At 37.4% G+C, this 13,353-nt stretch overlaps 1 long non-coding RNA gene across 1 annotated transcript; it reads right to left on the bottom strand.

Annotated features, from left to right (window-relative positions):
* Positions 1-9,959: 9,959 nt before the first annotated feature.
* Positions 9,960-10,954, bottom strand: LOC148916343 (uncharacterized). Its single transcript, XR_016128145.1, has 2 exons — positions 10,634-10,954; positions 9,960-10,511 (listed from the first exon to the last, which is right to left on the bottom strand). It is a non-coding gene; the product is annotated as an uncharacterized LOC148916343 (long non-coding RNA).
* Positions 10,955-13,353: the final 2,399 nt, after the last annotated feature.

The raw sequence follows: 13,353 nt of genomic DNA, 5'->3' as shown, positions 1-13,353 counted from the left end.
TCCTCAGAAAAAAGAAAAAATATCTACTCTAATTATGGTCCCCTTCTTGTTCGTCACCTCTTTCCATTGGGAACGATAAAAACTTAGAACATGTAAGCAAATGACATGGGTCAATCCAACTTAAACTCAGAAGAATTACCAACCCTAGTAAAGACTAGGAAAGTTTTCGAAAGTAGACAAGTTTCAACTCAAACACTGCATCCACTAATGCACTAATGCCCAGTAAACGACATCCAATTACAATATATTATATTTGTGCACAAAAATAAAATAAAGAAACTAAGAAAATGAAGAGAGTAGAAGACAGAAGTCATCGAGTGGGTCAGTTTACAGTTAGATACACGTCGCTTCTGCATTCTTGTCCCAGCAGTCTCCTATGTAGCTATAGTCCTCGAAATTTCTTGGAAGGAGGCTTCTGATCGGTTCAAAAAGGTCGTATAATCTGAAACAAGACATGCATGATCAATTAAAATCACGTCACAAGATTTTGTCCTTTGTAGAGCAAGACATAGACCTGCTAATCTAAATCTCCTAAAGGATAGTACTTGAGCCAACAAAACTTGATCTAATGGTACTCACTTCTCCTAAATCTCGGAAAAATGTTACAAGTTCGAATTCCTTGTTTTCATTGATCACAATACTTAGAGTACTTACCATGGCCTCACTGTGGCTATTGAGAAATAGTGTTCATAAGTTCATTCTCCGTAAATATATGTGTGCTGAATTAAGAAGTTTAAAGAGCATTCATCAATGCACTCGAAATTTTACTACATATCTTACATTCGATTATCTCCCCTTACATTCTACTCAATGCCGAAATTCAAATTCTAAATTAATTTAAACCTTAAACATGGACATAGGTTGTTTGTGATTATTAAGGTATGATCCATCATCTCCCCCCCTTTCTCTCCTTCCTCTCCCCCCATAATTTGCATTAATTTATTTATGTTTATTGCTAAAGTTATCTTCTAATTATAACTTAATTTAAATTCCATTTTTAAAAAAAAATTATTTTAATGTATACAACTGGTGCTGCACGCATATTCTTCGAATGTGGGATGAACTAGCTAGACAATGAGGACATTTGGTAGGGTGAGATGGGGAAGGCATGTTGGGCTCCAAAATATATTTGGAAAATAATCTGAGTTGATATTGTCGGGGAGTACAAAGTATCCTTTGCTCACTTCATTTTCAATCCTTCTCAGCTCCTCTCTTCCCCGCAATCATCTCACATGCAAATTACAAAACCTAATCTTCTTCACTAACCAAATGTATCTAAAAAGAAATTATGTCTTGTCTATGGTAGGGAGCAGAGAACATGGTGAACTGGGGAAATGACTTTTGGATGGCATATATATATAGGTACATTAATTAGTACATGCTATTACTTTTAGAGTGTACTATATGTCATGGCTATGAAGGCCTCAAAGGCATAGTATGAGTTGGCAATGTCTTCGGTTAATTATTGGATTGCACTATAGCAGATAGAACGTGGACTAGACATACTCCAAATTAAATTTGATGTACTCCTTGCTAAATTGCCAAAAAAGCAACCAAAATTTGAAAGGGAAGGCGAGAGTAAAATTCTGTTGTTGAGTCGGTGTATGGAGTTAAGCATTCTTTCACTAGAGTTATATGGCCACGTTTGGTACGGGGGATTAGACTGGACTAGTCTAGACTGACTAAATGACTAGATTTCATGTGCAATCAAGGAGGAATTAATATGGATGTTGTCTTCTAACTTGAAGGATTAAGGTGGACAATTCATGTGAGATTGATGTCTAAAACTTATCCTCCTTGAAAATGGTGGGATTGGTAGGGATAAATTTTAGACATCAACCTCTTATGAGTAGTCCATCTTAATCCTCCAAGTTAAAAGACAACATCCTATATTCCTTGATTGCGCACGAAATCTAGGCATTCAGCTAGTTCAGTCTAATCCTCTATACCAAACCTGGCCCATAAGTACCATTGAATTAATATAATGAGAAAGTTAAGCAATATTGGATTTATGATTGAGTCGGGCAAATTTTTTAACTGAAAACTAAGTTGAGATTGAATTTGTGATGCATACTCTCAATATGAGTTCTATCTGACTATATGATTTTGAGTCTCTTCTATTGAGTAGGAAATATGGTTTTCATTTTTCACACATAAAATTCTTGAACACTGAAGAAAAAGAGTCAAGTGGGAGAGAAAGAGTTAAGAAAAATAGCCAAAGAAAGATTGAGGATGGTTTATAGCGATCATCATTACATTATAATCACCTGAAAGAAATAGTTGAAAAGAAAATGTCGTTGGGTATTCCTCATTTTTATTTAAAATTAAAATGAGGACCGACGATGATTCCACACTTTCACTCCATAGCTTTTAGCCTCCACTCTCATCTCTTAGTTTCAAGGGAGATGGGATCCCAACTCATTAACGAGTTTCGGCGTTCCCATTCGTTTCATACCAATTCATCATAACTCCAAAGTTAAGTTTGGATGATAGTTGTACTAGGATGAGTGACAGAAGAACACTATGCAAATGTTGCTTGGTATATCTTGGTCCCCCTTTTACCAAGTTGGCATGGCAATGTCAATTATGTCATTTTCTAAAAAATAACAATATTCTTTTCTTCTTTTGCCATAATTGTCCCAACAACTTTCTCAGACCACCAAAGTCTTTGAGGCCAGAGAGAGAGAGAGAGAAAGAGGAGAGAAGGGACAAAACTGGTTTATATCACCAAAAGTACGAAGCCCCCTGTACTTGGTGTTTCTAGCCATCCTCCCTTTACTCCATGGGCAATGATAATGTCACCTGCGTTTGCTCCAACGCTTTCTCAAACGGTAAATGTGAGATTGAAGCTGTTGCTGTTGTCATTGTAGTTGTGGTCCTGGCTGGAGGGTAATGATAGGATATCTCCTGTGGGTCCCTGGGGGTATGAGTAGCACGTTACTGAGGCCCCACACGTGGCCCGCACATTTTAAAACAAGTGGAACGTAACCTGCTCACCACGTGCATGATAGTCCTTTGACAGTGTGCGGGTATGTTACCATGCATCGATCATACAATGCAAGAATAGTCTTTGAATTTATTCTCCAGTTCATTTTAGTTCTTCAACTCCTGTTTTAGTTTTTGCCGTCCTCCAACTCTCTCACGCGTGCAAAATTTATCATTCCGTAATAAGTCACAATTTAACACTTCTGTAATATAATAAAAATCGACAATTTTTTCAAATGTAAGAGATTGTTTAAATTACTCTAAATTAAACTAATTTACGAAAAGAAAAACTCGAAAAACGACAACTTGAAAAGAAAAGATATGACCATCTAGTTTATGAAATATTTAGTGTCTATGCTCAAGGAAGTCGTAAGTTGAAATTTTTTATATGCCAGTTTTCTAATATAAAAATTAAAAGCAAACATGTGTCTAGTATTTTTAAGAGTATTCAAATGTTCTACAATTCAACTATTGATTATGATCATAATCTAAAATATTGATAATATGACGAAATATCGAGGATATTATCGCTGGGATTATTGAGGCCCAAAAAATTCAACCAAATATATTTCTAACATAGTACGACACCTAACTTGGGAAGAAACCCAACTTGGGTATGCAAGAATTCATCATATGTGCTTGCACACGTGCCACGCCAATCAAATAAGCAACACGCCACGCCAAGCTTAAGTGAGTCCAATCCACGCGAATGTCTGACTTCTTGGCGGGTTGAAATGGTATAAATAATTACGAAAGATTCACGGCGCCTATTGATGGTCCAAGAAGGGGAAGTTTTAATATTTGGGAGCACCAAAACTCAAGCACATTCCTTGAGTCCAAACATATGGGTAAGCATGAGAGAAAACCTAATAGCCCATCACCTTAAGAAAATGCCCATAACACTTGAAAAAATCCCACATCAACCAAAGTTTCCAGGAGCTTGACGAAATCAAAGGGAACTCACAAGCTGCTAGAAACAAAATAGCCTAGCCCAGCACCTTATAAAATATCCAACGACGTGGAAATATCCAGCATCTTTGTTAAAACCAGATTGAAGCCAAACCACCAAAACCAAGTAAACTCATGTGCTGATGGAAGTAAATCACCTTTTGACCAGCACATTTACCCATTCTTTCCTCTGCAAGCTTTGGTGAGAAAACAAGAAGGAAAAGTGAGTGGCACCTCACCCACATGGAGAAGTCCAGTTACGTGAAGGTCTTGGAACTCCAAAAAACTTCATGCCTACATGCTCAGGCTGGGAAAGTTTCACCAAGTAATATGGAATGGAAGAAAGTGAAGGAAAATGGGAGAGGGTGGCTTGATAAAATTAAGTGTTCCAGCACTTATAAAAGGAGACACTTTCTACCCAGCAAAGATAACGGATCGAAGGCAAGCATCCCCTCTGGAACCCTTCAATTTCATGCTTTGTTCTTCCATCTTCTTCCTCTCTCTCCCAAAACCCACATCCAAAGAGAGCAAGTGTCACCTCTCATCCCTGGAACACTTCAATTTCCAGCTCTATTCTTCCATCTCTTTCCTTTTTCTCCTCTGGCAAACTCTGCCAGAGCAAGCAACATCTTTACTCATTGCTGGAAGCTTCAATTTCATGCTCTGTTCTTCCATATTCTTCCTCTCTCTCCCATAAACACATCCAGAGAGAGCAAGCATCAACTCTTATCCTTGGAACTCTTCAAATTAGAGCCATATTCCTCCATCTCTTTCCATCTTCTCTTCTAGCAAGCCATTCCAAAGTCTGACGAAGTTTTCGTCAAGTTGCTGAAAAATTACCCAAAGCACACATTCTTCCATCCTAATATATATATATATATATATCTCACTCTCTCCTCAGCAAATCCTCACGAAATCCTTTGCTTTAACCTTTATTTCTCGTAGAAAACCTGGTCTTTCTCTCTCTCATGTTAAACTCATGAAGGCTTAGCTTCCATGTCACAAGCTTCTCAAGCCAAGCCAAGAATTTATCTGTAAGAAACTGTTGGTTTCATTGGTGAAAAAGACCAAGGTGTTCCTAAAGCTCAGCTACCCTTTCGAAGCACTCTTGGGGTCTAATTCTTGAACTCAGACACAGAGGGAATTTTCACCATTTACTTCTTACAGAGCCTGCACTCCATCTGTAGCTACCGGAACAAAAAAGCCCCTACATAAATCAAGGATATTTTGGAGTGTATCCATACACATATTGTATAAATATCAATAATATTGAAAAATATCGATGTCGATAATTTCTCTCACACTTCAGACCAAAATATCGCTATAATATAAAAAATATCAAGATAATGGAGACAATAAAAAATTTGAAGAGTTATTTACACCAACACTCCCTGAGGTTTCTTGTGTTTTCATAAAACCCTCTTAAGTCTGAAAAAATTACACGAACACCTCTTAAGATTTCAGTTTGTTTTCACAACACCCCTTTTTGTTGACTGTTTGTCCAAAAATTGATGATTCCATGTCATGCCCCGGACCCGGGGGTCGATAGAAACCCCTACGCCTGGTGCGTGAGAAGATAAAATAACTAAAATAAAATAAAAAGATGCCGAAACATGAGTTTAAAATAAACTTCTCTTATAAAAATAGCTCCAAAATCTTAGAACTTTACAATTAATAAATAAAGCTCTACTACTTTCATCTAATTTAGCCTCAATTGATTTAGTCATCGTCTTACCCACTAATTCATCTGAAAAATTAAATAGGGGAGGGGTGAGCAACCACAGCTCAGTAGGGATATGAGACCTTACCACAATAGATTGATATAATTAAATTAGGTGATATGCAATCACATAACCAAATATCACATTAATAATAATAATACTAATAATAATGCATGAATGCTCTTCAATTCTATTCCCGTTAATTCATATAACTGGACAAGCAGACCTGCACGTCCCATACCATGCTTATACCACTTGATCCCAAATGCCCATTTATATGAACTAACACCCATTTCAATCATCCCATAATTCCTCTTTTGTTAGTCATCTTGTTTAACTCCCTTTCGCCAGTCCCGAATCACCCAATAAAAACCATATGCACTGTGGGATCCCTGAGACCTGGTACCTGCCAAGAGTTAGACTCAACTACACAAAAGACTATATCCATTACCCTCTTTTCCATTATTATCTTCTCCACCCAACTACTCCAACCAATTACATTGACATGACAGAATTATGCCTACATTATTCAAATAGTTCACAATACGTAAATATAGTATATCAAGAACATTATACAATATCAAGAACACCAATTATAATAGCACACATAATATAGAGCTCACGAAATTTAATTAAATCAATCTTCTGTAAAGAACCTCAAGAAATCCCTACCTCGATTCCAAAGCATTGCTCCAAGTTAAGAAAATACAAGCTAAGCCTTATATCTCTTCCAAGAATTTCATCATCATCCTCATCTCTCTCTCTCTCTCTCTCTCTCTCTCTCTCTCTCTCTCTCTCTCTCTCTCTCTCTCTCTCTCTCTCTCTCTCTCTCTCACGTTACATGTTTGTTATCTTTGGAAGTAGTAGTAAAACAACTTGTAAGCTTCCTATTTATACTAGAATAAAGTCGGCAACTATCCTTCTATCATTGGTTAATACTCTTGGCGGCAACAATATAGGATAACAACAACTTTGAAGTTATCTTTAATCTTGCAATGTCCCGCTACCTAGCAAGAATGGTAGCACCAACTCTAGCTATCAAACTCTTGATCCAACACCTCATGCTAATGAGTCCACCTCATGCTTCTTACCAAATATCCTTTAAGACTTACCTCCTAAGGTTTCAATAAAATACAATTCATGATAAGATAGATTTATTCAAATCTATCACTCAACGTGCACACTACCATGCAACTAATATGGGTTCTTATATATATATATATATATAAAAACTAATAGTGAAAATTGCACACATATATATATAATATAAATTAAATGGTAAAATATTAAATCTTCAACCTACATAATTTTATAAATACGGGGTTTCACATTCCACTAGAAAAAAAAATTATACAATGACAAAATTAACCTCAATGAAGTATATATATGAAATCTAATCTCAAAGGCCAACTTTGTCATTTGGAGATTTTTTTTGTATAAAATCATCAATCTTTGGATGAAAAGTCAATGAAAAAGGAATTTTGTGAAAACAATTTAAAACCTCAGGGAGTGTTCTTGTAATTTCTAAAATCTCAAGAAGTTTTATGAAAAAGCTGAAAACCTCATGAGGTGTTAGTGTAAATAACTCAAATTGAACATTATAAGATCTCTATGTTGACCTTATAAGATCTCTATGTTGTACTAAGTCACTCATGTATCTTACCATGCAAAAGTGTAAAATATTGTGGTAAATCATTATAAATAAATAATTATGGTGTGTTTAATTTTCTTTCATTAATTACTATATATTTTCTACACTCGCAGATTTGTCAGCTTGCTATATAATCAACTTAAATTAGTTAAACCCATGCAATGCATTTCCTTCCAATTTTTTATTTATTTATAATTTTCGTGGTTTTTATTCAATTTTTATCGATATCGATAATATCCCCATATTTCCATCAAAATTTATGTGTTTTTAGACTACTGATATTTCCAAAACCATCGATATTTTAGACCTTAATAATGATCTATGTGATGTGTTTCCAAAAGGCTAATGTGACTTTTACAAAGAATAAAAAGTTTTAACAATTTGACCACTAATGACGCATGTTCGTTTCTTTTCAACATCATGAATTATTGGTGGGTTGGAATTTTAACTAGATTTAAGAGTATTCTGTACTTCTGCCAACATCTGCAGTATTGGTTCTTCTAAATATTTGTTCTTCTAAATATTTGCGGCGGGCAGAATTGGAAGACTGCGGTCGGGCAGACTGGAGAGCCGCGTCGGGCAGAATGGAAGACCGCGTCGGCAGAATTGAGAACCGCGCCGGGCAGAATTGAGAACCGCGTCGGGCAGAATTGGAAGATCGCGCCGGTGTGATGAATATGCGGCCGGGTGTGATGAATAGGCAGCTGGACACAATTTAGTGCGGCCGGATGAATATGCGGCTGGGCATAAAAGGGATGAATGCGGCTGCTAACTTATTGACCTAATATATATATAATTATTTGTATACATATACAAATATGTGTAAACTAAGGAAACTGTTGGGCACGACCAGCTTTCAAAATTGAAGCCCTTCCCATCCTATTCTAGATTTTCGGAGGATAATGTGCACGTGACGGAGGGCCTCACAAGGAAAGAAATCAAGGGAGTTTTTATAGTAACTCCGAGTGTTCCAAAACAAGGAAGAATCAAGCCTGTCAGAATATCAACGCAATCTCACGGATTTAGGAGGGCTTCGAAAGGAAAGATTTTAAAGAAGAGTTGACATTTGGCCATTCAATGGCTAGCCCATGGGCTGACGAGTGCCCTATATAAACCTTGCTCCATGAAGACATCAGACACACAACATCAGACAAACAAACCTATCTTTCGTCTCGCACTTTTCTTTTCCTAGACTTAGGATTTTATTTTTCAAGCACCTAGTGTAGTGAGTTCTTCGTATTTCTAGTGTAAGTTTATATTTTCCTTGTCATTTAAATTCTCGTTCAATTTATATTTCTTGTCGTTTCAATTCAAGTTTATTTTGATTCCTTTACATTTAATTGTTATCGCACTTCGATTAAATTTAACTTCAAGTTTATTTCCTTTTCGTTCTTATCGTTCTTATCGCTTTTATTTTATTCTTGCTTTATCTATCGCTTTGATTTAGTTTATTGCATTTCAATTCTTGTCTTTACATTTATACGCATATTTAGTTTAATCGCATTATTTTTATATAAACCATAAAAATCACAAAAACATCCGTACGAAACCTAACCATTCTCGAGCCCGAGAAAGTGAAAGAATCTAGGCCAAGAAGAGGTTCCTTGCTTGGTCGATCAATCGTTTGCTCAGAAGTTAGAAGCGCAACACATCCATCTATTCTCATTCCATTCAAGCCCAATTTTGGGGCTTGGTGGTGGCACGCCCCGCATCCAAAAGAAGAAGGACCAAAAGTTCCTTCCGTCGGCCGCCCGGTCGAAAAGAGGGTAACAGAATCCCTGTTTTTTTTATTATTATTATTGAAGAGCACAACATGGAGCTGTGCTGAAGAACATAGGCAATCAAGGCTCTTATCTTGAAGTCCTCCATTCTTGGGTATGAAACCCGCAAATCAAACAAATGGATTGCAATCCATGTTGAGTGGCAACCCACAACTCAATAATGCTCAGCCGAGCGAATTTGGATGATGAATTCATTTTGGGTACAAAACCCACAAGTCATCATGTGGTCAAACCCACAAATTAAACTCTACGAATGATGAATTCATCTTGTGGTCATCCTTCAATCAAATAGGGTCAAATCTGCAAACCAAATTCTATGGATGATGATGATTTTTTATTTATTATTATTATTATTATTATTATTTTATTATTATTATTTGGTGTGTTAGGCATAGCATGCCACAAATTCATGAATGAGAAACACAGAAATTATTTGGATGCAAATTTCGTCATTGGGTATTAAACCCTCAAATCAAGGCATCGGGTTTTGCACCCCGGAAACAAAGCTTGGGTTTTGCACCCTGAAAACAAAGCTTGGGTTTTGCACCCTGAAAACAAATATGGGTATTGCACCCTAAAAATAAAGTATGGCTGATTCACTCTCAATCAAGGCTTGGGTTTTGCACCCCTAAAAATCTTGGATGCAGATAGAAAAAAAAAATTATGCAGCTGTGGGGATGGTTTGTGTGGTCCATGACGTTGTGCTTCTGCGCCATTCTCACCCAAAATTGATTTGTTACAAACAATAATGGGAATAGTCTGTAGCTTAAAAATAATTAAAAAGGAAGGCCACATGTCGAATGACCTCTCTCTTGATTGGGAAGAAAACGGGCCATATGGATGATTGGCTATCGAAGAAAATTTGATATTGGGTTCTCTTTTTGGACGAAATCTTGTTTCATTAAATAAAAGGTCAAACGCCATATTACATCAAAATGAACTCAAATAATTGAGTTCACACAAAATGCAATGTAAACAGACATAGCTCACTACAAATAAAACTAACAAAATGCATAAAGCATATATAAAGGCATTAAGCCCACGTAGAGGCGAAGGGCCCACATAACTGCAGAAAACCCACAAAAAGCAAAAGCCCATAAAGCACAACACAACATTAGGAAACCCTAACACCATTAACAGACATATGCCGCACAATCCTACAGTCACAAGCCGCGCCACCATAGCAAGCCGACAACCACCAAGGAGAAACCAGTAACCAACAGAAAACGGTGGTTGGCAAGCCACCAAAACTGCACCAAGTAGGAGTAGCGCTACCATAATCCAAGCAATAAGTGCGATTTGCACTTTAAGGGCATCCCAAACTCCAACAATTCCACCGATGATAGACAACGGAAGAAACATCCGTGGAGTCAAGAAGCTGATGATAGTTGTTAAGACCAACCGATGTGACGCAGTGGCAGAAACCTGTAAAGAACACCAGAAAAATAAATCTGAAGCCTTCAAGGCCTAAAAGATGAAACAAATTAAACTTAATTAAAAGGAAAAAGGAAACAAAACAAAAAAATAAGAACGAAAAGGAAACTGACTCTGTAAAAACATAGCAGGAACCCGTGGAGGAAAAAATTTGGGGGAGGGGGAATGGAAGAGGGAGGAGAAGGTAGGGGAAAAAGGGGGGTAAAGGAGAAAATCATAAAAGAAATTAAAAAGAAGGAGATGGGAGTAAAAGAACATAAAGCAAAAGCAAAAAAACAGGAAAAAGTGAAGATAAAGATATGGAAAAGAGAACAGAGAAGGGAGGAGAGGAAGAGGGATGAAGGAGAAAGAGGGATTGAGAACCAGAGAAAAAGGAAAGGGGGAGAAGATTGAGAAAAAGCCGGAAAAAAAAAAAAGAACCAAAAGAGGGAGAAGAAGGGGGAATGGAGGATAAGAGGAAAGGAGGATCAAGGAGGCAAGAAGGGGGTGGGGAGAAGGGTCGGTGACTACTTTCTCGGCGCCAAGAGGGGGCTAGGGTTGGGAGCTTTTTGAAAGTGAAAGATTGAGTGTTGGGAAGAAAAATACCATACAACAAAAGCTTATATTGGGTTCTCTTTGATTGTTATAAACAAGGAAAAACAAAAAGGTTTGATGCAAGATGTGTTTTGCCAAATTCCTATCCCCTCCAACAAGTCGTATGCAAGAGACCAGAGAAGAAAGAATTGGCAAGTTTGACAAAACCTAACAAACCCAAAGCTGCCAACTGCAACAATCTAAATACACAAAGTCTGGGTCCAAATTCATGCGAACCAATCCAAAGGAAGTGCAGATTTCTCTGAGTTCATCCTCTATGGTTCAAGCTATCAAGCTTCTAAATAGGAGGAAGCAGAACTACGGAAAAATAAGATAAATCGAGGAGATACAATACTTTTCTTTTAAAAGGCCCCATGCCAATGACAAATTGAAGGGAAAATCAAGCCACAAGGTAAAGTGATTGTTCAAATTGCTTTAACACGATTTCACTTTACCAAGCAATTGGAAGCCCCTGTTTCCCTCTTTTCGGCCAGGGCAGCCAATGTAAGGAATTTTTTGTCCTTCTTCTTTTGAGTGCGGGGCGTGCCACCACCAAGCCCCGAATTTGGGCTTGAATGGCTTGTGAATAGATGGATGTGTTGTACTTCTAACTTCTGACCAAACGATTGATCGGCCAAGTAAGGAACCTCATCTTAGCCTAGATTTTTTCACTTCCTCGGGCTCGAGGATGGTTAGGTTTTCTTCGGATGTTTTTGTAATTTTTAGGGTTTTATGTAAAAATAATGCAATTAAACTAAATATGCGTATAAACCTAAAGACAAGAATTGAAGTGCGATAAAATGAATCAAAACGATAAATAAAGCAAGAATGAGATAAAAGCGATAAGAACGATAAAAATGATAAAAGGAAATAAACTTGAAATTAAACTTAATTGAAGTGCGATAACAATGAAAATTAAAGCAATAGAAATAAACTTGAATTTAAATGACAAGGAATATAAATCGAAACAAGAATTTAAATGACAAAAAAAATATAAACTTACACTAGAAATATGAAGAACTCACTATACTAGGTGCTTGAAAAGTAAAATCCTAAGTGTAGGAAAAGAAAAGTGCGAGACGAAAGATAAGTTTGTTTATCTGATGTTGTGTGTCTAGTGTCTTCATCGAGCAAGGTTTATATAGGGCACTCATCAGCCCATGGGCTGGCCATCGAATGGCCAAAGGTCAACTCTTTTAAAACTTTCTTCATAGCCCTCCTAAATCCGTGAGATTGCATTGATTGAAACATTCTGACATGTTTGATTCTTCCTTGCTTTGGAACACTAGGAGTTACTATTAAAAAAATCCCTTGATTTCTTTCCTTGTGAGGCCTCCTCCACGTGCACATAATCCTCCGAAAATATGGGCTCGAATCAGTGTCTTGGGCTTAGAACTTTGATCTCTTGGCATGACATGAGGTGCCCTTCATGTCCCTTGAATTCCTGAAGCTCTAAAATTGGTCTTTATGTCTATGTGGCTAGGGCTAGCCGCTTGAGTTGTATAGTTTAAATTAAATTCATATATATAATAGGCAATGAAGTTTCAATTTAATGAGCCCATCCGAATGGACCAAGCATTCTAGTCGTACTTACTTGATTCATTCACCCACATACGCATATTAATATATATATGTTAATATATATATATATATATATATATTAGGTCAACCAATTTCAGCCCAATTTGCCAAGAAGCCAAATACCTATTATTCATTTTCCAAAAATGTTTGCTCAAAACCAAAAAATGGGACCGCAACTTATAATGAAACTCGGCCGCAACTTCTAACAAGATCTAGCCGTAACTCTGCTCAGCCCGAATTACTGCGACGCTAAGCTTCAACATCTCGGCCGCAGACTTCTCCAATCCTGGCCGAGATTTCCAGCTTCATTCGAACTACCCGGCAAAGAATCGCTGCCCACTCCATACCCACTGCTCATTTTATCCGGTTGTAACCTTGCAGAGGGATCCGACCGCAAATCCCATTCTAGCTCCAAACCCAGTTGGCGTAAACTCCGAGCTCCTAGCAGACCCGGTCGCAGCAATTCTTCAAACCCCGGTCGATCTCTTCGATAGCACCGCTGTGATTTTCAACACCCTCAAACCAAAAGGCTCAAATAAAGCTTTAGCAACAAACTCACAGTTGCTAGCTTGTACTGATGTTTGGGGGTGGTCAAAATTCACCCAATTTACCAAGGAAGAGTTCCTAGAGGCCAAGAATTCCTAGCGGTCAGAGAATCCCTATGGGCGAGAATTCCTAG

Source organism: Prunus mume, linkage group LG6 (genome assembly GCF_029339155.1).
Source record: "Prunus mume cultivar Tortuosa linkage group LG6, ASM2933915v1, whole genome shotgun sequence".
Classification (NCBI taxonomy): domain Eukaryota; kingdom Viridiplantae; phylum Streptophyta; class Magnoliopsida; order Rosales; family Rosaceae; genus Prunus; species Prunus mume.
This window is presented reverse-complemented; position numbering and strand designations above follow the sequence as displayed.